General features: G+C 37.2%; 1 protein-coding gene across 3 annotated transcripts in view; it reads left to right on the top strand.

Annotated features, from left to right (window-relative positions):
• Positions 1-25,475, top strand: part of CDK14 (cyclin dependent kinase 14) — a 722,913-nt gene that overhangs the window by 54,327 nt on the left and 643,111 nt on the right. The window contains exon 3 of one of the 3 annotated variants that reach the window (XM_060196255.1): positions 11,035-11,136. The exons of the other annotated variants lie outside the window; for them this stretch is intronic. The gene's annotated coding sequence lies outside the window, so the exon portion shown is untranslated. The remainder of the gene's footprint in view (positions 1-11,034; positions 11,137-25,475) is intronic. 3 annotated transcript variants of the gene reach the window in all.

Raw genomic sequence — 25,475 nt, 5'->3', positions numbered from 1 at the left:
TAGCTCTACTGCATCACTTGTGAAGCTTTCCCACTGCAGGTGGGGACCAGGGCCTTAAACCTGGGTCCTTGTGCACAGTCAGGTGTGCCACTGCCTGGTCCCATATCCTTTGTATTATTATGTCTGTTTGACATTTTTTTTTGTTGTTGTAGTTATTATTGTTGTTGTCGTTGTTGGATAGGACAGAGAGAAATGGAGAGAGGAGGGGAAGACAGAGAGGAGGAGAAAAAGATAGACACCTGCAGACCTGCTTCACCGCTTGTGAAGCGACTCCCCTGCAGGTGGGGAGCCGGGGTTCAAGCAGGGATCCTTATGCCGGTCCTTGTGCTTTGCGCCACCTGCGCTTAACCCGCTGCGCTACAGCCTGACTCCCAACATTTTTTAATGACATTTGTGTTTGTGTTTTTGGTAGTTTAGTTTATTGAATTCTTGTCTTAAAAAAAAATAATTATTGGGTGGGGGGCAGACAGTGGCATACCTGATTAAGAGCACACATTACCATACAAAATGATCTGAGTTTAAATCCTTGTTCCCCACCTACATGGGGGAACAAGTGTCTCTTTTTCTCTCTCCTTCTCTATTTCCTCCTACCTTCTCATTTTCTCTCTGTCCTATCCAGTTAAAAATAGAAACAAAAAAGGGAGGTTGAGATAGCTGCTGGGGGAGGTGGATTTGTAGTGCCATCAGAGAGGCCCAGCAGTAACCCTTGGTGGCAGATAAAAATTATTTGTTAATATTTTGATAGGGCAGAGAAAAACTGAAGGAGGGATAGAGAAGGAGAGAGAAAGAGAGACACTTGAAGCATTACTTCATTTCTGGTGAATCTTACCCCCTACAAGTGGGGACTGGGGGCTTGAACTAGTGACCTTGTGCATGGTAATGTTCATGCTCAACCAGATACACACCACCTGGCCCCTTAATGTATTATAATTTATTTCTGGTATAGTAACATTTTGTCATATGAATGTTATACAAACATTTTCTCCCATTTGGTAGGACACTGAAAAACTATTTTTCTACTTTCTCCATCATCCACAGAATTATCTTTGCTGGTTTTGTGTGGTTCCAGGGTTTAAATCCAAGGTATCACACAGGCAAGGCAGATGCTGTACCAATGAGCCATCTCCCCCTTGGCTTTGAGTAGCATTTTAGTAATGCAGTTGCTTTCTAGTCAGAAAAGTTTCTTGACATTCACTATTTCTTAGATGAGATTTAGTAATCTGGAAAACCCACGTTGGAGAGTTCTCATATAAGGAACTTGGAATGTAGTGGGGAAATATGGGAATTAAATTGTGTTGGCTTTTTTACTAGCAGTTTCAGCATCTAGCTCACCATTTGATACTTTATGTTTTGAGGCTGGGGTTGAAGCTCAGTGAAATACATTACCCAGATTGCCTTGCCAGCTGGATCTCCAGTTTCTGGCAGTTGAAAATACTGTTGGAATATTGAAAAGTAAGAGGAAGGCAAAAAAAGAACTTTACTCTTTTTCATCCCTGTCAGCATTTTTAATGTGACATGGTTCAAGATAATTTTCAGCATCAACTCTTGTCATGGCACCTAGCTGAGGTCTGGGCCTTAGTGATAACTGTTTACCCTAACCTTGATTAGAATCTTACTCCATTCCCTTCCTTTGAGTAATCCCATCTGCTAACCCCACAACATTCTTTTTTTCTTCTAAGGTTGTCAGCTGTCTCTAGCAGCTATGACTATTAGGATTATCTCTATATCACCTTCTATTTTTTTTCTACTCTTCCAACAGCTATGCAACCTTTTATGTAATCATTCTATTCAGCCTTTTCCATTTTAAAATATCTAATGCCTGAGGTGTCTATATTAATAGTTACTGTGATTTCTGGATGCACTATCTCTCACAGTTATGCAAATCCAAGAGGCCACTGCTCTTTATTTGGTTGTTTGTCCAATTGTTTAGTGTTTTTCTGACCTTTAATGTTCTTCTTTTTTAAAAATTCACATTATTTTATGTGTCTTTGCTAATTTCAGAGCAATTCTCTGGGATTCTACTTCATTTCTCCCATATTAGTCTAAGAGATGTAAGTTTTCCTGGATTTCTGAGTAGTTTTCATTACTCTATTAAACTTCAGCACTTCCCTCACTTACTCCCAAAGGAGTATATACTGTATACCTTTAATTTTACCAGTTAGGCCTGATTAGCTTCTGTTTGAGTCTCTGGAAGACTTAATGACCTCCATCTCATAACCACTGCCCACCTGTGGGGAGTTTGAGGCCTGCACTGATTCTTCTTTCGTCTGTTATCTTCCCCAAGACTGGTACTCTGACATCTGTTTTATTTCTCTTTTCTATTCTCATCTCTATTTCCCTATTATTCTAAGTATCCCCAAATGAAATGTAGTATATGTTAAAATCTGATGCATTATTTGCTGAGAAGGCATATCTACTGAGTTGCTTACATTTTACACAAAAAAGAACCAAAATCCTTGTGAGGAAGCCTAATTACACCAATTTATGAATCAAGTGAGCATTTATAGAACAGAGGAAAACAGCTAGTGATTTCATCAATGGTACTTCTGTTCTTCATGTTAATAGATCAATTAAGCTTTTCTGCTTTTATTGGAGAGGGTATGTACTTCTTTAGTAAACATTTATCTTGTTGCCCTGTTTACACAGCAGCTATATCAGGTGGGTTCATTGGGGAATAACAAGAGAGTAAAATGACCCAGTTCTTGCCTGTTTTGAAAGCCCATGCTTTGTACCTGAGAGAATAGAAAACATACATTAAACAGTTAAGTACCAAAATAAGTATAAGATGATGTGCTAGAAACTGTACTTAAGTATGTGTCTGGGACACATAATAGTGGTGCTTCATATATGAAGGCACTAGGCACTTTATGTTCTCTCATTTAATCCTTACCACTCTTCAGCAGTTACTTTGATTATTCCTGCTTTTCAAGTGGTGAATCTGAGAGTTAGAGGTTAAGTCACTTGCCAGGGTAAACATCTACAAAGTCACAAAAGTTAGGATTTGAACTTTCGGTTCCTCTGAGTCTATTGTTCCTTGTAGATTGAAGTGGAGGTTGCATATATACTTTTGTCATGATTGTATGTAAATATGTTTTGAGATGTGCTGACCATGGTCCACATCCTGGGTATGGATGGCTATCTTTAGTTTACTTCCCTGAATCTCTTCTCCATTCTGCTCAGTGACAGACCATGATGGGTTATATCAATGGATTTTTCTCACCCTTTGGCTTCTAGGTTTAACCAAAGGGAAGAACTCAAGAGATCTGAGGGTAGTTAGGCAATGTTGTTGGATGTTTTCCCCTCCAGCTTTTCTCTACTGGGTCCTGGCCTGCTGACTCCATAACACTTTGTCTATACCTACTCTGCTTCCTTTCGTTGTTTTTTTTCTCTTTCTGAGTTTCAGGGATCTTTCTCATTCCTTGCCCATTCCAGCACAGAAGGGGTGATCATTCTGTAATTAACTTCATATTTTAAAAGTTTTTTCCTTTTTTGGCTGGGGAGACAATATATTGATCATGCAAAAGATTTTCATGTCTGAGACTCTAAGGTCCCAGGTTCAATTTCCAGCACCTCCCACAAGCCAGTGCTCTGATCTCGGTCTTTCTCTCTTATTAAATATAATACAATATAAAAAAAGTCACTTAAATTTTTTACTCTTCCACATGCTGATATTTTTAAAGATTTCTTTATTTGAAAAAACTAGAGCATCACTCGGACACATGCTATGCCATGGAAACCAAACTCAGGACCTCTTGTCTGTAAGTCCTATGCTCTAGCCACTGTGCCACCTCTTGAATCAGTACACATGCTGATTTTTAATCATGCACACTAGTAACCTTTAGTAATAAAAAGTAAATACTTTGTGGGGTGGCTGTTTGGCAAGCATGGTTTAAGACAATCAATGTTTATTACATGGTGGTACATCCATACAGAATGGTATATTTTAGGTACATCAAAATAGGCAATTATTGGCAGGGTTATGTAAGAATAGACCAGGCCTATGAGTCCATAAGTTAGTTACCAAAGTTCACCTCCATGTGTTCAGTCTTTTTTGCGAGGGGCAGCTTGGTTGGTCTTGGAAAGCAGAGGCAGTGTAAAGTGTGCAGGAAAAGAGGGAACCGGGAAAGAGGGGCTGACTCTATCCAATAAGTAAATAAAGATAACGAAAAAAACATGATTTAAGTCAGTTTGACATCAGCTGTATGCTAATTACATCCGGCAGCCCTAGCTGCATGCTAATCATATCCTAAAATCCATGTGTGTCACAACAGTAACCTACATAATGCCATACGTAGTGATATGTCAAAAGCTAGTCATGCATTTGAGAAGTAGAATGGAGTCCCTAACACATATTGATTATTCATTGTGAAATGTATCTAGCAACTGACGAATTGTTTGCTTGTTATTTCTACCTACCACTATTTTTTTCAAACAAGAAACATTTAAAAAAATTTATCCTTATGTAGTTTAATAAAGAAATATGAAGGAAAATCTATCATGTTTAAAAAAATTAATGGAGGGTAGCAGAAGGTCACACACTCAGTAGAGCAGATACACCACCATGAATGAGGACCTGTACCCACATGTAAAGGGGGAGCTTTATGAGCTGTGGAGCAGTGCTTCAGATGTCTTCTCTCTTTTTCCCCTCCACCCCTTGTGCTTTATTAAAATAAAGAAAATAAAGAACCAGCAGGAGTGGTGGAATTGTCATACCACAGCAATAACCCTCATCGCAAAATAATAATAATAATAATAATAATAATAATAATAATAAAAACAACAACATCAGAATCAAGCATAATAAACAGATTTGCAGATAGACTTCCGAGCCTGAGGTTTGGATGACCCAGTTAAATCCCTGGCACCAAAATAAACCAAAGCTGAGCAGTATCCTGGTTAAAATAATGATAGTCATAATAATATACATTTTTAGGGGAGAAATTTTAAGCTTACAGAAAAATTGAATAGAAAATAGATTTTTCATATCACTTGGCACTTTTGTTGTCCCCCTCCATTTTCTTAATTATTAATACTTAAAATTTTAATTTTTTTTGAGGCAAACTTGGCTTACAAGAAGACTATTAATTGTTTTAGCAGTAGTTTCACACCTCTTAAAATGTCACCACAACACACACACACACACTACCAATATGTCAATATTCTTCCACTAAAGGACCCTCTCTGCTCTTGCAATTTGCTTTTCTCTCCTGCCTCTTTCAGTTCTGCAGTCCTTGTCCAAAAGTTTGTCATTTGACTTTCTTACATTGCTTTGTTTCTTTATATACTCCACATGACTAAGCTCGTTCAGTATTTTCTTTTTATATAAGTCTTATTTTTATGGAAAAATATCCACAAACAGCTCTGAGTGTTACAGCTTTAAGGGTTTCAGCTTCAGGGTGCAGGAGAGCTAAAGGACGAGTCTTTATTACATCAGCAATGTCTAGAAGATTCCTGCCATGCTAGACCACCTGCCTGATTTGGAAAGCCACTTATATACCCTTTAAGCCAGAATGGGCGTGCATCTGATTGGTTAGTAGGTGGTACACTTGATTGGTTTACAAGGTGTACATTTGATTAGTTACAAGATGGTATATGTGATTGGTTACAAGGCGCACCAATCAGGTGTGTTCAAGGGTAATGTGCGAACAGATGGGTCACATTGTGAGTCATCATATAAGACAAAGCATGATCTGGATTGATTTCATTCCACACCCAATCTGGGTTACCAAGATGCAAGTGAATATAAAATGAAACATACAATTTGGTTGACTACATTGTGGGAAACAAAATTATTTAACCAGATTAGTTACATTTCTAGTCCTCTAGGTGAAGGTACAGCAGACACAGCTGTCTGTCTGTTGTGAAATTGGGGCACATTTTATTTCACTTTTAGTATTTCTTGCAGGGCCATTTAAGTTGGATTGAATCCTATAATTGTTGTTTGTCTGGTAAGCTTTTCATTCCCTCCAAGCTGAACGATTAGTTGGGTAGAGTTTTCTTGGGTGGAGGTCTTTTCCATTCAGAGTTTTGACTATACTACCCTAGTCTTTTGAGGTCAGAACATGAATGGTTTTATCCCCTCCTTTTTTTTTTTTGTACTGCATAGTTATTGCTGAGATTCAGTGTCTCCACAAATCCATCACTTCTGGTGGGCACTTTTTTTAACAACAACAAAAAAATTATTTTAGGAACGGAGTGGAGGGGGTGGAGGAAGGGGAGATGCAACAGCACTGCTCCACTTCTTGCATACTTCACCCCTGCAGGCACTCCCATGTGACCAGGGCCTTGAACTTGGGTTCTTGTTTATGGCATTGTGTTTGCTCTGAGTCACCTCCTGGATACCTAACATTAAACAAACAAACAAACAAAAGAACCTCAATAAATGCTGCCTTAAAAGACTGTTAATACAGCTGATATTGGGGATGCTGTTATTTGCGACTTTAATTTTCTCTCTTTTTAAAAGTTCTATCTTCTTTAATTTTTGACATTTTAATTATAATGTGTCTTGGTGTGCATGTACTCAGTTTATTTTGTTTGGAATTCTTAGAGCTTTCTGGATCTGGGTGTCTCTTTTAATTTAGGGAAATTATTGATTATTACTTCTTAAAGTAATGATTATCTTTTTCTCTGGTATTTCTATGGTATTTCTATGATAAAAATGTTGTCCTTCTTGCATGTTATCCCACAACTCTCTTTTTAAAATATTTATTTATTTCCTTTTTGTTGCCCTTATTTTATGGTTGTTGTAGTTATTGTTGTTGTTATTGATGTCATCATTATTGGATAGGACAGAGTGAAATGGAGAGAGGAGGGGGAAGACAGAGATGGGGAGAGAACGATAGACACCTGCAGACCTGCTTCATTGACTGTGAAGCGACTCCCCTGCAGGTGGGGAGCCAGACGCTCGAACCGGGATCCTCATGCCGGGCCTTGTGCTTCACGCCATGTGCGCTTAACCCACTAGGCTACCACCCGACTCCCTACAATTCTCTTGTTACCTCCATTTACTTTCATTTCTATTTCTCCCCCCCTTTTTTTCCCCTTTTAATTGATGGTTTCCTCTACCCAATTCTCCAGCTCACCACTTTTAACATTTTACTTATGGCCCCTTTACAGTGTGTGTGTGTGTGTGTGTGTGTGTGTGTGTGTGTGTGTGTGTGTGTGTGTAGGTTTAGATATTGTATGACTTTCATACTTTCTCTGATTTTCTTAAAGTTTTTTTTCCATTAAGCTTTTCATTTCAACGTCTTTATCTTTGATGTCCTCTGTTGAATTTGGACTTTTCTTGAAGTTGCTGTCTTGGTTCAAAATTGCTGGTAGTTTCCTCTGTCTTCTCATATTGTGTGATGCTGCATGAGGACCTGGGTCAAGCGTTTGTGTTTGAGCCTGTACAGAATCAGAAGTTTGAAGTTGCAGGTGCTCATCAAATTGTAGCTTGCTTTGAGTGGCGGTTACAGTTTTGATATGGGGTAAGGGCCTCAGTCCATGTAATGACAGTGCTTTGCACAATATTTAGTTAGCAAGGAACTGAATATGAGTGACTCTGAGGCAGTAATGGAAAACCATAGAATCCACCCCCAGGGACTATTCCTCTGGAGGCTGAATTCCAATATGGCATCCATCTCAGCTGTTATCAGCAAGCTATAGTGGTTCTCAGGAGGGGCAGCTATTGTGACTCCTACCTACTTTGCAATTTTTATTTTTTCTGCTTTCCATTGTTGTAAAGTTGTAGGCACAAGATTGTAATAATATTGGGGCACAGGGATCTTAGTATATATAGCCTATTCTCTGCTTGCCAGATTAAAATCTTAGATCTCTTCCTAAGTGCTATGTGTTATCACAATGACAAGACTTTTTCTTAGGGGAATAATCTGTATGTGTCTGTGCTGCCTGGGTGCTGGCCATTTGTCCCTTGCTGTGGAAGGTCTATTTCTATGTTAGGTTTTCCATGTAATGTTTTGTTTTTAATTTTTAAAAATTTTTTATTTTCCCTTTTTGTTGCCCTTGTTTTTTTTTTTTTTTACTGTTGTTGTAGTTATTATTGTTGTTATTGATGTCGTCATTTTTAGATAGGACAGAGACAAATGGAGAGAGGAGGGGAAGACAGAGAAGGGGAGAGAAAGACAGACACCTGCAGACCTGCTTCACCGCCTGTGACGTGACTCCCCTGTAGGTGGGGAGCCGGGGACTCGAACCAGTATCTTTATGCTGGTCCTTGCGCTTTGCGCCATGTGCGCTTAACCCGCTGCGCTACCTCCCAATTCTCAATATTGTGGTTTTGTTATTAATGTGGAAGGAGTGAAGTAACTGTTTTCTTCATTCAGTTATATTGACGATTGTCTCTTTGCATTAGTGTAACATATTTGTTTAAATTGACAAGGCAATGTTATTAATTCATTATTATTAACTTCAGTCAATAGGTGACTGTGTTCATTGTATTTTGACAGATATAAAGTGACATGTATACAGTATCACAGTATCATAAAAACCTTTTTCATAGTGCTCCACCTCATCATTCATCCTTTCTCTTCTTTACCTGAATTTCTGTCAAATATTGACCTTTTTGGCTATCTTTATATTTTCTCCCTTTATATAGTTGGAATCATACAGTATGTAATCATTCCAGATTAATTTTTATACCAATTATTTTTTCCCTCTCTATGAATTATGCTTCGCTTTATAGGTATATTTCAGATTGCTTAGTTACCTACTGAACACTGACTTGGTTCATTTTATGCTTGGACTCTATAAATAAGGCTGCTATAAACACTCATATATAGGTTTCTGTGTTGCCAAAAGCCCTAGAGAAATGCCTTAGGCTTTAAGATATTAAGTGGAGTTTAGGAAAGTCTATAAGATTTACAATATTTTGTTTTATTATTATTTCTTTTTTTTTGGTTTATTATTATTTCTTAAGTAAGATGCAGTCACTATTCATGAGAAGGTCTTTTTTTTTTTTTAAGATGAATTTGCTTCTTTAATCAGAATGTGAGATTGAAAAGACAACTACTCCATTCTGGCATAAGTGGTGTTGGGTATTGAAACTGGCCTCACATGTATAAATTCTGTACTCTGTCTCCTTAGATACCTTCCCAACTGAGTGAGGTTTTCTTTTCTCTCTTTTTTTTTTTCAACAGCCAGGAAAAATATAAATTTTATCTCTGCTAATGTTCAATCCACACCGTGTTGCAATCGCTTGGCAGATTAGACAAGTAGCAAGGCAAGGACATAATATCTTAAGATAACACAGGAAAAGGAAGTATTTATGGAATAAACTACCCATTCTCAGATGTAAAATCTAGCTTTTCCAGTCCTGGAAAGGGGTTTCTTTGAACAAGTCATAGCCAAGATCCTCTATTGGCAGATATGCCAAGCTCACAGAGACTTAATTAATTACTTAATTAATCATGTACTTATTTACAATTTAAGAACTTGTATTGAAATACAAACCAGATACTTTAGTTAATAAACAGTATAAATTATTTGCTTTAAAATTTTGTATAAACAATTTACCTGGTGATTTTAATTTTAAGTTGAGAAAAATAAAGAATAAATAAATGTATATCTAGAATATGATCACATCTTTGGCATGTTAATGTGGCTCTCCCTGGTTTTTGAGTAAGCAAAGAGCCATTCTTTTAAGACTTCCTGTGGCCACCAAGATTTCTGCCAAGGGGTCTGATGTCCTGGAAATTTGCCAACCTTTCTTCAGAGACTTTGACTCATACTAAAAGACTCTCAGAGTTTCCAGTGGTTTAAATCTTCTGGTTCAGTGTCTGTGGGTGCTGATCCAGAACATATAAATTCCCATTTCAAATCAGCTGGCTCTGACTGCAACCTCAGGAAATCCACTTCAGAGTGAGAGCGAGAGCAAGAGAGAGCGACAGAGAGAGATCGAGAGAGAGAGAGAGCGAGAGAGAGAGAGCGAGAGAGAAAGAGAGAGAGAGAGAGAGAGCAAGAGGGAGAGGGAGAGGGAAAAGGAGAGAAAGTGTGTGTGTGTGTGTGTGTGTGTTTGTGTGTTTTAGATAGTACCAAGTGTCTTTTTTACTGCCTTAGGATATTACAAAGGTGAATTAGCCCATGTTTTTCAAGCACTTAAAGTTCCCCAGAGGAAATGCCTTGCAACTTCCAGGCATAATTACTGGGTATATTCCAGATGGAATAAGATAAGCAAAGTGCATTCACTTTAAATCCAAATGTTCATCCTTTTCTTCCAAGAATTCCATTTAACTCCTTTATAGTGGTGCTATATTTTAAATGTGAAAACTTTTGATTTGCAGTAGAAGGAATGTTTTAATTATTATTCAGTATTATCGCATAGTTAATTTCAACATCTTTTTGGTATCTGAATCTGAACCCATGATGTGTAGTCACTCAGGAGAATCTTCCTTAATATGACTGACAGTGGAGAGATGCTGTCCCTTCTTCTGAAGAGTACTTAAAACTAAGCTTCTTGGTCTGTTTTTGACTACTTAATGAAATTTGTTTAGTCTGCTACATTCCCCCTTTAGTTCAAAGCACCTAATTGAGAAACGATAAATTGAGAAACATTGAAGAATGACTCCCTCCTTTTTTATTAGTAACTTACAAAATTACAAAATAGCAGGGGTACAATTCCACACCGTTCCCGCCACCAGAATTCTGTGTCTGCATTCCCTCCAATGGAAACTGCAGTGGTTTTCCCAAGGTCACAAATAGGAATTGATTATTATTTCTTTCTTTAATTTTTATTTATAAAATAGAGTCTGTGATTTCTATAATGATTTCTGTCTGTCTGTCTATATGCCCATTTTTTCCATGGTCCTGCCTTCTCTCCCTTTCCATCTCACACTGACCTCCATTACTACTTCCAGATATCATTCCTTTTTTCCTCTTCTCTCTCCAGGTCCTGATGGAATTACAGTTCAGAGCCCTGTAGACATCTTTCCCTAGACATTTCTCCCCCTCTGGGAGTATGGACCAAAATTCATTTTGGGGTATAGAAGGCAGGAGTTTTGACATGGGTGTTGATAGGTTGATCTATACCTCCAGTAGGGCTCTGGAGAGGTGAGGTTCGAAACCTATTGTTGAAGTTTTCTGCCCAGAGACATCAGGATGGAATCATAGTAGCATCTGCAACTTGGTGGCTGAAAAGTGGTAAAATACAAAACAGGACAAAGTGTTTAATATATAGGAACCAAAAAGTAAGAATAGAAGAATAGAGAAGATGAGATTTAGGAGTCTTGGGGTGGAAAGAAGATAGGAAGTCTATCTTAGGTATGTTTCAAGGAGCTCATGACTTTAGTAAATTTTACCTAAGCTTGATAGGTAACATCCAGGCAGACTAAAAATATTGTCTGGGAAGTTGGTATCCACTTAATTTATTCTTTCTTGTTACTTTCTTGACAGAAGGTAGGACTTCCTATAATTCATGCAGTTTCTTAGATTGAATGTAAAAGTTTTAAGGTATATAGATATAAAGTTTAATATTTTCATGTAGTCTATGTAGGTTTCAGGTGTAATGATGGTATTCATGTACTTGGTTGACAGAAATTTATCTGTTGATATTTTTCCAGAGTTTGCTGTCAAATAAACATTAGATGTTTATGGCATATGAAGTATAGTTCATGCATGGATTGAGGACTTGAAAATTTTAATTAACTTACATTTAAATAATCACCAGTGGCTAGTGGTGACTGTACTGAATAGCACAGCTTAAGTCAACCATATTGTTACTAGAAGATGCCTTAAATTCATCTTAATGTCAATTTATTTATTTATTTGTTTATTCCCTTTTGTTGTCCTTGTTTTATTGTTGTAATCATTGTTGTTGTTATTGATGTCATCGTTGTTGGATAGGAGAGAAATGGAGAGAGCAGGGGGAAGACAGAGGGGTAGAGAAAAACAAACACCTGCAGACCTGCTTCACCGCCTGTGAAGCGACTCCCCTGCATGTGGGGAGTCGGGGGCTCGAACTGGGATCCTTATGCCAGTCCTTGCACTTTGTGCCACTTGCGCTCAACCTGCTGCGCTGCTGCCAGACTCCCAATGTCAAATTTAACAAAGTGACAAAAGTGATAGTTTACTGAGCGTCTAGTTACTTTGTGTTAGCATTGCCACTGTATGTTTAATATTTATTTATTTATTTTTGTTATTTTTAATTTTTATTTGACAGGGCATGGAGAAATTGAAAGGATAAGGTGAGATGAAGGAGGGAGACACCTGTAGTGCTGCTTCACCTCTAATGAAGCTTCCCCCTTATAGGTGGGGACCAGGGGGTTGAATCTGGGTTTTTGTGCATTGAAACGTGCTGAACTGGGTGCACCATTGCCATGCTCCAGATGCTTTAATTTTATATTTAAAAAATTAATTTTATATTTATATCTGAGCTTTTTAACAAAAATTCTTTATTGGGGGGTTAATGGTTTACAGTCAACAGTAAAATACAATAGTATGTACATGCTTAACATTTCTACACAAAAATACAACCTCCACTAGGTCCTCCTCTGTTATCATGTTTCAGAACCTGAACCCCTTGCAGTTCTGCCAACATTTTCCTCTAAGTATTGGATAGTTTCTGGTTTAACATCCAAGGGGTGCTGAAATCCCCTACTGTACTGTGTTGCTGTTACTATATTGCTGTAGCCTTCTCAGTAGATGTTTGATGTATTTATTTAGAAGGCCCCTCATTGTGTGCATAGATGTTAATAATCATTAAGGCATCTTGATTGACTGATCCTCTGAATATTAAGTATTATTCATCATTATCTTTTTTTTAACTTTTTTAAAAAATTTATTTATTTATTCCTTTTGTTGCCCTTGTTGTTTTGTTGTTGTAGTTATTATTGATGTCATCGTTGTTGGATAGGACAGAGAGAAATGGAGAGAGGAGGGGAAGACAGAGAGGGGGAGAGAAAGACAGACACCTGCAGACCTGCTTCACCGCCTGTGAAGTGACTCCCCTGCAGGTGGGGAGCTGGGGCTTGAACTGGGATCCTTCCGCTGGTCCTTGTGCTTAGCGCCACCTGCGCTTAACCCGCTGCGCTACCGCCCGACTCCCCATCATTATCTTTTTAACTGGGTACACATTGCCGAGCCCCAGATGCTTTATTTTTATGTTTAAAAACTCTGAGCTTCTTTATTTATTTTCCATTTTTATTGTCCTTGTTTTTATCATTGTTGTGGTTATTAATTATTGTTGTTATTGATGTTTTTGTTGCCAGATAGGACAAAGAGAAATGGAGAAAGGAGGGGAAGACAGAGAGGGGGAGAGAAAGATAGACACCTGCAGACCTGCTTCACATATTGTGAAGCGATCCCCCTGCAGGTGGGGAGCTGGGGGCTTGAACTGGGTTCCTTATGCCGGTCCTCGAGTTTTGCGCCAAAAACTTTGAGCTTCTTATACTAGATTTAACAACAGCATCAAAAGTAACAGTTTTTAACAACTTGTTTTTCATTAAGAATGCTACTGGATTATTATTTTTTATGTTTAATTTTTATGTTAATTAAAAACTCTGTGAACTCCTATTTTACTTTCAGTAAACTTGAGACCCAGAATACAGAAATCACTCAACCAAGGTCATGACATGGTGGCATATTTTGTTTTTGGTATTTTATCAGAGGTTCCAATTTCACTTCAAACTGTAGTGTCAGTTGTTTCCTAATTTGAGTTGCCTTACGTTTTCATATGAATAGACTGAGGTTTTATAATATTTTCAACACTTAAAAAATGAAGCTTTATATATACTACAAGTTGTTCTCCTCCACTTTTGCCCCCTTCTCCCCACCTTTGATGCCCAGAAATGTATCATTATCTGTAGGTTTCCCTATATTCTAGAGTTTTCATTTACTGTGAAATCATATATATAGTTTTTGCATAATCACATTCTTTCACTTAATATAATGTTCTTAAAGGTTTATCTGTTTTTTTCCAATGGTTGAAATATATCGATACCCAACATTTCCTTCTATATTCATCACTTGATGGAGATTGGGGTTGTTACCGCTTTTGATTATTATGAATAATGCTACTGTAAACATCCATGTACAAGTTCTTGAGAGTACAGGTGATTTCATTTTTCTTGGATGTATGCTTAGGAGTGAAATTGGCAGGTTACATGGTAAATGTTCAGCATTTTTGAGGCAAGGGCATTTTCTTTTTTGGTAAATACAATTGGTTTTCTTTTCTTTCTCTACACCTCTCCCCTCTCATGATTTATGCCAGGTGAGAAGGAGATTTAAAACAACAATATTAGCGTTATTTGGTTCTTTCCTTCTGTGTTAAGGTGAAATCTTTAAAAGATAATCCTTTTTGTCTTCAGATTTCTGTGCACACATTTGGGGTTTATAAAAAGTGCACGACTCTCTTCTTTTAATGTATCTCTTCGTACTTTTTATTTAAAATAATAAGGATAAATTCTATAAACCTAAAGCAGAAAAATAATCTCTATTTGGTATATGGCATTTTCCAGGCTTTATTATATTAAAACTATGAATGGTTGGACTACATGCCTCCCTACATGCCTGATCTGACTGCTGTCAACAGTAGAGTTGAAGGCAGTTGCAGCTTCTGTTTGTTTAGTAAGCACTTGTTTCTTGGTGAAATGACAGAAGTTTGAAGCTAATTTTTACAAGTACATAAATGTTCACTCTATGGATATTTTGAGAAATGATCTTATTAAAAATAAAGTTATTATGTACTCTGGCTTTCAAAAATAATAACTTGAATTATAGTATACTTGGTTTAAAAAGAGGGAAAAGCTCTTTTCCCTCTTTTTATGTATGCATTTTTTGTATGTATTATGTATGTATGTATTTTTTAATGTAAAAAGTTACATTTCCATGACCTCTTATGTTTTATCTGCATATAATTATTTTATATTTTCTAAACTAAGTGCTAAAGAGAACAGAGAAGTGTGTGTCTTGGTGTTATCTTCTGGGAACTTGTACAATCTATGATAAAAGACAGAAATAAAGAAAGCCTTCAAGAATGATATAAAGGACTGTGGGAAAGTTTTAAGTTGTACAGAAGGAGGTTGGCAGTCTGGAATTTTCAGAAAAAAATGGAATCCTGGAGTTGAGAAGAGACAGAGGCTTTTGAGTTTACGTAAAAAACAACAACTTTTTTTTTTTTTTTTTTTTTTTAAGAAAGAATGGTTTTTGGGTTTACAATGAAATTGAATGACACAGAGAATTTCTTTACATACCCCATTCCCACACATTTATGGCCTTTTCTTTCATTAGACTGAAGTTTTTTTTTTTTTTTTTAAATGAAGGATTAATGTTAGATTTTGTCTTTACAGTAAAAACACAACTCTTAATTTTGGCTTCATTACTTAGAAAATTCTAGTGAAATCAGTATTTCCATAGGATTTTGTAAAATCTAATGTCATCAGTGACATAACATATATGACATATTTAGGAGAGAATATTACCTAAAGCACTTTTATTAATGAAAAACCCATGAATAAGCATTCTTTCTATGACTTTTATTGCCAGTAGGGTTGTCTTTGGGGCTGGATGGCTACACTACAATTCCACTGCTCTTGGTGGCCATTACTTTTTTTTCCTTTTTTCCTCAATAAAAGACCTGTGTCCTTACAAATTTGAAGGTGATTATGCTTAGTGAATAAGTAAGGAAGTGAAATTCAACTACTGATGGTCTCACTCATATTTGGAATATAGAGAATTAAAGCATGAACTTGAAAAAAAAGTCAACCCATCCCTAAGACATAGGGGAACTATGGTTCTTATTATGGGATAGCTGGGAGGTGGGGGGGGGGCAATGGAATCTTAGTGGGAGCGTTAGGGGAAGATTAGAACCCCAGTTCCACTAGGTACTGAAACTTGTCATCAGGAACATTTGTTTTTTACCTATGTCACTGAGCGGGAAGTGAATTTGAAAAACACCTGACAAAGTTAGGACTTGGTTGCCCTTATCTTAGAGGAAAGAGGAAAAGGGAAGCACACCTGAAAGAGGTAATAGGTGTAGTAGTGGCTTAGAAAGGAACTGAAGACTGAACTTTAGAACGCCCCACTAGGGAAAGAGGCAGGCTGGGAGTATGGATCGACCTGTCAATGCCCATGTTCAGCGGGGAAAACAATTACAAAAGCAAGACCATCCAGCTTCTGCATCCCACAATGACCTTGGGTCCATACTCCCAGAGGGTTAAAGAATAGGAAAGCTATCAAGGGAGGGGATAGGATATGGAGTTCTGGTGGTGGGAACTGTATAGAGCTGTACCCCTATTATCCTATGGTTTTGCCAGTGTTTCCTTTTTATAAATTTTTTTAAAAAGTGCAAAAAAAAAAAAAAAAAACCCAAACTAGCTTCACCACAATATTTCCTTTTGTCCATGTGTTTCTCTGTGCACATGCTTTGACTTTTCTTGAATAAAAGCTTAAAGGTGCCTGAAAGGTTATCTTTTCCCCTCTCAATTCTTTGTTGAATTTAGAAACATTTGGGGAGAGATTATTAGGCCTCTTACCCTCTCAACAGGAACTATACCCCTACTGTCTGATAATCTTGTAAATCACTATTAAATCATAGAGCTAAAAATAAACAATAAATATTTATTCATTGATTTTGTGACTTTGGCAAGTTGCTTGTATTCTCTAGTTTTGCCTCTAGTTTCTGTAAACCAAAATAAATTTTGTCTATTCCAAGCCATTGCTGGATTGAATGTATTGACATACCTGCAAGTCTTAGATTTATGCTTTGCACCTGAAAAACATTCATTAAGTGCTACAAATTGTTGGTGTTTTCCTAGACTGTGCTAAGTGCAGTGTGGAGATGTAAGAGAATTTCCAGTGTCAAAAACCTTACATGCGCTTTACTGGGTAAAATGACACATGTTAATAAATAATATATGTGTAATTTAAGTATACCACAGTGCAAATAGGTGTACATTGCCTTTCTAGTTTGCAGTTTAAAATTAATTTTATAAACCCACTGAACTTTCAAAAGCCTAATTTGAATTTCTTGGATAACCAAAAAGTTAACAGCATTTAATGTAATATTATCTGTGTTCTGGACTTTTCTTTTGAATGACCATCTCCTAGTTGGTTTTGTTAATGAAATTTGACTAGTTGGTCCACTAGGGAAATGTAAGCTAACCTTACCCCCAAACCTCTGGTGAATATACTGATTAAGAAGGAATGCTCCTGGTTCTTGAATATTTTCTTGAGGCCCAGCTGTGAAACTGAGACTTCTGAATTCAAGGAAGTGGAACCAGGAAAAATCTTGGACTGAACCCATTGTATGAGGTGTGCTTAGCTATGACTACTTGGCCCTTGGGGAGGGAATTAATTTTGATTATTGTATCATTTCTGGATGATTAAGAAACCTCTTACAAAATGTTGAGACAGGTGAATTGAATTCTTTGTCTGCTATGGAATTTTTGTACTACAGGACTGAGAAGCTGAGGTTTGCCTAAGGAGATAAAGTCATTCTGAAATTAAAAAATAGTTTCTCTTCCACACAGCAAAAGAAACCACCACCCAAACAGAGAACACTTACAGAATGGGAGAAGATCTTTATATGCCACATATCAGACAAGAAGCTAATAACCAAAACATATAAAGAACTCACCAAACTCAACAACAAGAAAACAGATAACTTCACCCCAAAATAGGGAGAGGATATATTCACCATAGAAGAGATCAAAAGCCAATAAGTATGAAAAAATGCTCCAAGTCGCTGATTGTCAGAGAAATGCAAATAAAGACAACAATGAGATGTCATACATCAGAAAAGGTAGCAGCAACAAATACCGAGAGGTTATGGGGACAAAGGAACCCTCCTGCACTGCTGGTAGGGATGTCAAGTGATACAACCCCTGTGGAGAGCAGTCTGGAGAATTCTCAAAGGCAAGAAGTGGACCTTCCCTGTGACTCTGCATTTCCTCTCCTGGGGATATGTCCTAACGAACCAAACACAGCCATCCAAAAAGTTTTGTGTATACCTGTCTTCATAGCAGCATAATATGTAATAGCCAAAACCTGGAAGCAACCCAGGTGTCCAACAACAGATAAGTGACTGAGAAAGTTGTGGTATATATACACAAATGGAATACTACTCAGCGATTAAAAATGGTGAATTCACCTTCTTCACCTCATCTTGAATGAAACTTGAAGGAGTCATGTTACATGAGATAAGTCAGAAAGAGAAGGATGAATATGGCATGATCTCACTCATAGACAGAAGTTGAAAAATGCTACTATGACGCCAACCTGCTTTCCCTGGGCAGATGACCTCACCAATGTGTCCTGGAACCCCACCTCCCCAGAAACCTACCCCACTAGGGAAAAGTAGAGACAGACTGGGAGTATGGATTGACCTGTCAATGCCTATGTCCAGTGGAGAAGCAATTACAGAAGCCAGACCTCTGACCTTCTACACCCCATAGAGATCTCTGGTCCATACTCTAAGAGAGATCAAAGAATAGGGAAGCTTCCGATGGAGGGAGATGAGATATGGCACTCTAGTGGTTATGTAAACAGACTCTCATGCTTGATGCTACACGTAGTCTGAGGTTCAATCCCCCGAATCACCATCAGCAAGAGCTGAGCAGTGCTCTGGTTAAAAAATATCATAATAAGAACGAGAGAGCGTGAGCCCAAAACTCTCATTCACATGGAGACAGCTCAAACAGTATCAGAATTTCTGACTTATCTCTTGTAGCATGATTCCTTCAAAGCTCCATCCAAGATGAGGTGAAGAAGGTGAATTGTATGAATTGTACACCTCTTATCCCACAATCTTGTCTATCATATTAAGTCACTAATAACAATAAAAAAAGAGGTTGAAAAATAAGAAAACATACAGCAGAACTTGGACTGTATTTGGTTGTATTGCACTAAAGTAAAAGATTCTGGGGTTGGGGCCGGGGTTCAGGCCCTGGAACATGATGCCAGTGGAGGACCTGGGGGGGTTGAATTGTTATGTGAAAAACTGAGAAATGTTACACACGTACAAACTATTTTATTTACTGTTGATTGTAAACCATTAATCCTCCCCAATAAAGGAAAAAATAATTTCTTTCTCACAATTTCTGTTGGCAGAAGATACTTGTGGCCACTACTATTCTTTTCTAGCTTCATTGCTATTTTAGAATAGAGCTACTGTGATGTATAATTCAAGTGTGCAATACACATAGTTGATGCCAATTATACCTCTTAGGCGAGTGCAGTACATAACCTGCACAGTTGCACAAGGAAATTCTAGTTTAAAATTTTTTTATTATCTTTCTTTATTTATTTGATAGAGACAGCCAGATATTCAAAGTGAAGGGGTAGATAGAGAGGAAGAGAGACAGAGATACCTGCAGCCCAGCTTCACCACTCATGAATCTTTCTTCTGCAAGTGGGGACTGGGGATTTGGACCCTGATTCTTGCCTACTGTAACATATGTGCTCAACTAGGTGTACCATGAGCTGCCCCCTCTACTTTTTTCTTAAACCTGTTGTTACAAGTTCTTTGAATTGTGTGCTGATCTTGTGGATAAAAATGGGCCATTGACTAGAAGAGTATTTCAGCTTTGCTGGTCAGACAATGCTGCCTTTGACCTCATGCTTTCTACATCTGGTAGCATTAACCCAAATTATCATTATTATTATCCAGGTAGTTACATTCAGGTTTGTTTATTTTACCAGAACACTGCTCAACTCTACCTTAAGGTGGTGCTGGGGATTGAATCTGAGACTCTGGAACTTCAGGCTTTGAAGTCTTTTTGTATGATTATTTTACTATCTTTTTGGCCCCAGGTTATAACATAGCTGATCAATGTAGATTACCTGTTTACTGGTTTATGAGCTTTCTGATGCTTGTATATTGGAATTTCACTGAGCATTCCTCATTTTAAAGCTTGATTTGTGTCACTACAGCTGCTTTTGCTGGAGTTAACCTTTCTGTTGCCGCAAGAAAGTCTGGGAAGTTATAAACATATTCATTCTTGTGTGTCAGGGGCTGCTGTACAGCATGCCTCCAGTTGCTCTTGTGGGCAGTGTAGGGGCGAGGTCTCCAGCAACTGCAACAGCTGCCCCAGGAGTTCTCAAAGCACTCTCCTGCATTATGGAAGGATTAAGTATAATATTTTCGAGATCTGTGTCTGGCAAGAATCTTTGAACACTTCTAGGAAAGAAAAACATAATTTTATTTTAAAAGAAGGGTAAACATTGACATTTATTTCCATGAAGTCACTTTACTTAGGTGAAAAGATTGTGCTCTTTTCACAACTCTTATAAGTCCTTTGAGGAATATTTAAGTTTGTAATTGTAACACAGAAGTTAGCATAGTAACTATTAAGATGATGTGATTTGCTCATATAGATTATTATGAACTTGTGTCTACTCACCAATGAATCAGATCACTTTTCAAGTCCAGATTTTTTCTCCCACACCTTCAGTAGTTACAATTTTGTATAAAACTTTAAACTCATAGAAAGAGAAGAAATTCAGACATAATTTGAGTGTCTTCATTTTTATAGAGCTTAAAAACGAAGATCTTGAGAAACTTAAAAGGTGATGTGAAGTAACAAAGCTGACAGGTGATAGAATCAGAACCAGCATTCAGTTCCCACTTTTTGTCAGTTAAACACAAGTCCTGCTTAGTTATTTCTGATAGGTCTGGTGTCCTAGGAGAAGGCAGAACCCTGTGTAGGGGAATTTATTAAATATCACCATGCATTTGGGGGTGATAGTCATTTGAACTTTGTTGGAATAATGTGGAAAAATTCGTATTGGAGATTTCATGTGCTGCCGTTTATCTTCAATTGTGACATCGCATATATTTGTTTGTTTATCTCTAGGATTATCACTGAGGCTTAGTACCCATATGATGAATCTACCACTTCAGCCAGTCTCTTTTCTTCTTCTCTCTCTGCTCTACTTTTTTTTCTCTTTTGCCACAGACAGAAAAATTGAGAGGGAACAGGGGATAGGAAAGGAGTGAAAAAGAGACACCTGCAGCACTGCCTCCATCACTTGTGAATCTTTCCCCCTGCAGGTGAGGACTGAGGACTTGAACCTGGGTTCTTGTGCATGGTAATGCTCTACAAGGTGCACCACCCCCTTTCTCCTTACATCGCATTTATTTCTTCACCAGCTATAAATACTATGAACTAATACTTATAAAATACTCAGTAAAATGTCTGACACATAATAAGTGACATGCAACTATGAGCTGTAAGGATTTTATTTTGAACATTTAATTTTTTTAAGTAGTGATTTAATAATGATCAACAAGACTGTGGGATAAGAAGGTAGCATTTCATACAGTTCCAACCACCAGAGTTCTGTGTCCCATCCCCTCCATTGGAAGCTTTCCTATTCTTTATCTCTCTGGGAGTATGGGACCACTGTACTGCTTTGCCCTGTGCACAATCTGGGTTTGAAGCTAATCTCCACTTCATTGAAGGAAGCTTTGGTATTGTCTGTCTGTTTGTCTGTATATTTCTCTGTCTCTCTCTCTTTGTATCTAAATAACAACAACAACAACAATTAATGTTTAATGGGAGCCTGGGCTGTGGTACACCACGTTCAGTGCACATACTACAAAGCACAAGGATACCAGTTTTCCACCTATACCTGCAGGAGGTTTGCTTCATAAGCAGAGAAGCAGTTCTGCAGGTATTTCTCTGTCTCTCTCCCTCTCTGTCTTACCCTCCTCTCTCAATTTCTCTCTGTCCTATCCAATAAAAATGAAAACTGGCTTCCTGGAGTATTGGATTTGTAGTGCTGCCACCGAGCCCCAGTGATAACCCTGGAGGAAAAAAAAAAATGCTATTTAAGATTTTTGATCATACTCTTCTATTCACTGTACCCTTCTTAAAATTCATTGGAATCTTCAGTCACCTTTAATAAAAGAAAACCAAATTTCAATCACTTTCAAGGTTTAAAGAACACCACGATAATGCTAGCATTTATAGTACCATTACTCTGCAGAATAGAAATTGCTTTCTAAAAAGAATGAGTTTTTGAGGCATAGAGTCTGAAGTTAGTGGAAATTACACTATCATTCTGCAGAGGTTTTAAAATACAATATTTTTGATATATTTTATGACTTGCTTTTATGTTTTCCTCTGACACAGCTTAAAACTTTCTAAATGGAAATTTTCTTTGACTGTTGTTTAAAATTAAACTGCATTGGGCCCGGGTGGTGGTACACTTGGTTGAGCGCACACATTACAGTGCACAAGGACCCAGGTTCGAGCCCCCGGTCCCCACCTGCAGGGGAAAAGCTTTGCAAGTGGTGAAGCAGGGCTGCAGGTGTCTGTCTGTCTCCCTCTCTGTCTCCTCTTCCACTCGACTTCTGGCTGTCTCTATCCAACAAATAAATATAGATAAAAAAATTGAGCTGCATTAGTTTATTCAGTATCGATTGTGCTAGGTGCTATGCTAGGTTCTGGGGAAATAGTGCTGAATGCTATAAACTTGTTTTTTTTTCTCTTGAAGAGTTTCTAGTACAAGTAGAAAAATAGCTTTCAAATGTAGTTATAGGGAAATATGAACTAAAAGAAACAAAAGTTATTAATTCCACTAGTATAGAAGGTAGTGATGATCTTGGGGAAGAAAATCTTGTCAAGATGTGATGAATTGTGAAAGCAGATCAAGGTGACTATATCTTTTCCATGATTACTTTTGCTTTGCAAGGACTATAATAATTGATCTCTTGGTATTATTTATCTATTCTTCTTCTTCTAGTGTTTGCCATTATTTATCTATTTTTATTATTATTATTATTATTATTTTACCAGATTGCTGCTCAGCTCTGACTTGTGGTGGTGTGGGGGATTGAATCTGAGACTTTGGAACCTCAGGCATGAGGTCTTTTTGTATAATCATTATACTATCTACCCCACCCATTTCTTTGTTTTGTTTTGTTTTTTTTCTTGTGGTACAGAACTCAAAGGGTCTTAAACCTTAAAACATTTTTCTTTTATTTCTTAAACATTAAAAAATTATCTTTGTTTATTTATTGGATAGAGACAACCAGAAAGTGAAAGGGAAGGGAGTGATAGAGAGGGGGAGAGACAGAGAGACAGACACCTGCCACACTGCTTCACCACTCACAAAGTTTACCCCTGTAGGTGGGGGCCGGGGACTTGATCCTAGATCTTTGTGCTTTTTAACATATGTGCTCAACCAAGTACAACACCACCCAGCCCCTTGAAACATTTTTCTGAAGCTGTCTGACATTTATGACAATTTTAATACCTTGGAACACTTATTCTGAGATTCAGTGTGCATTAAATCTTTCTTTTTCTATTTAAAAAATATTTATTTATTTTTCATGAGAAAGATAGGAGGAGAGAGAGAAAGCACCAGACATCTCTCTGATACATGTGCTGCTGGGGATTGAACTCAGGACCTCACGCTTGAGAGCCCAATGCTTTATCTGCTGCGCCACCTCCCGGACCACCATTCAATCTTTCTAAACACTTTAAGGCTATAAATATGGACTGTTCCACATTTAGATGGAAAATATGTTGTATTTTCATTTTGCTAGTTATTTATCTGGTAACTGTAATATTGTATTATCAGTTACCCCCTCCTTACCCTCCAGACAAAAAAGCAGACACAGTCTCAAGTTTCCATTTTCCTCCACAACTTAGTTATATTTTGAAAGCTATATTTATATACAATGTAAGGTGTATTCTTTTCCTTGTCTGAAAGAGTTGAGTATTATTAATTAACTGATGAGCCAGCAGAACTAAATATATTTGAGAAAGTTTATCAAATGTGCTTGATTTATGATCTTTATCTCCTGTTAGACATACCCACATGAATCAGACTGATAACCCATAGAAAGGTCATAGCAATGTAGACTCTGCTCTGTACTAGAGAGAATGTATTAAAATGTGAAAGTAAAACTAGTTGAAGGAACTCAACTCAGGGGAGGAATTTTTGTAAATCTTACTCTGATGACCATTGTACCCGTATCTTGGAACACTAACATTTTTACTCAAGGAAATATATTTTTCTTAGGGTCAGGATTCAACTATATAAATTAATTATTGTATTTTATACAGTGACATCCTTCAGATACCCAGAAAATCTATTTACTTGTTTCCTTTAAATGGTTATTTTACTGTTAACTACTGTATGCATTTATTTAATTTGATAAACTTCAAAATTTTTGAAAGAAATTTAGGTCAGTATAATTCTCATTAAAATTAAATTCAAGCTTCAGAATACACATTGCATGAATTTAAAACTCACAAAAATGAGTGCAGGATGCTGTGCTTAGTGCATTTGGAAATTTCATCTAGGTGTGGTGTATTGTTATTTTTATTTTTTCTTAATCACTAGCTGACTTTATCCTGTAAAAATCTAAGTCTATTATTGTCAAATCCCTAAAAAATATCAAGACCTAGAATTATTTTAACGAGAATATTTGTCAAGGAATATTTTAATAATATTCTTAATTAATTAATTTTTTCAAAGATGGATGGCAAATAGACCAGTTATATAGGAAATACCCAGCCAGGCAGCAAGGGGACAATTTTTTTTTTACCTCAGCAGCTGTCAGGTTCAATACTTGAAAGTGCAACAAGGGAAATGACTGTTACAATAGCTTTTAAGTAAAGAGCGGAAATTCTTTCAAGTGTCAGCATGTCCTGGAAACTTTCTCCTCTTTCTAGAAATCCAGACAAAGAAAAAGAGGAAAGATTTTGGAGAGGTATTTTCTGTATAAGTATAGTGCACTAACTGATTGCGCCACTGGAACTCCTGGAGAGGTATTTTTCTAAGAATTCCTTTTGAACAATTTCTGCCTGGACAGTCAACAATTGATGAGTGACTGTTCTAATATGTGCATGTGACTTATCCGAGCAAGTTTTTATACTTGAAGGTGGATGAGTATCTGTCTTGGGATAAAAAAAAAAAATAAAAAAAAAGAATTGAGGGTTTGATTGAATTACTCCTTTGTTTAGTCCTTCTTTGGCTTCCCACTGCTCACATAACAAATTTCTTCCCTGTTCTATACCTTCTTCCGTCAGTTACTACCTTATCCCAGTAACAGAGGACAACTCTTAGTTCTTAAATTCTTTATGGACCTCTTCACTTTTGTATTCCAGTAAACTATTCCTGTACTTCCTTTGTTTGAATACATTGTTACTTGGTTAACTTCTCAGATTTCCAGACTCAGATCAAATATCTTTCTTTTCTTGAACAAAATATTTTTATCTTGGAAACCAGCATTTTATAAACTCCAGTTCAGGGTGGATTTGAAACACCAAGAAATATTTTTATAATCAGGCTTTAAAATTGATTCCGAGTCTCTGCCAAAGTTCTAAGACAAGTTATTTTCTGAGGTTAATAGGTATGCTGTTGAAATAGATTTACATGAATTTCCCAAGTGAGGCATATTTGGATGACTCACAGTGCACATGTGTATTTTAATGACCCTAAGAATTAGTGCAGCAAGTACATTAACTTTGTTTGACCCAGTGTTTCTCAGAGTTATTTGACAATGGAACACTTCTTTGAGAACATCT

This window comes from Erinaceus europaeus, chromosome 8 (genome assembly GCF_950295315.1).
Source record: "Erinaceus europaeus chromosome 8, mEriEur2.1, whole genome shotgun sequence".
Taxonomy (NCBI): Eukaryota; Metazoa; Chordata; class Mammalia; order Eulipotyphla; family Erinaceidae; genus Erinaceus; species Erinaceus europaeus.
Note: the sequence above shows the minus strand (reverse complement) of the source record. Positions and strands in the feature narration are given on the sequence as shown.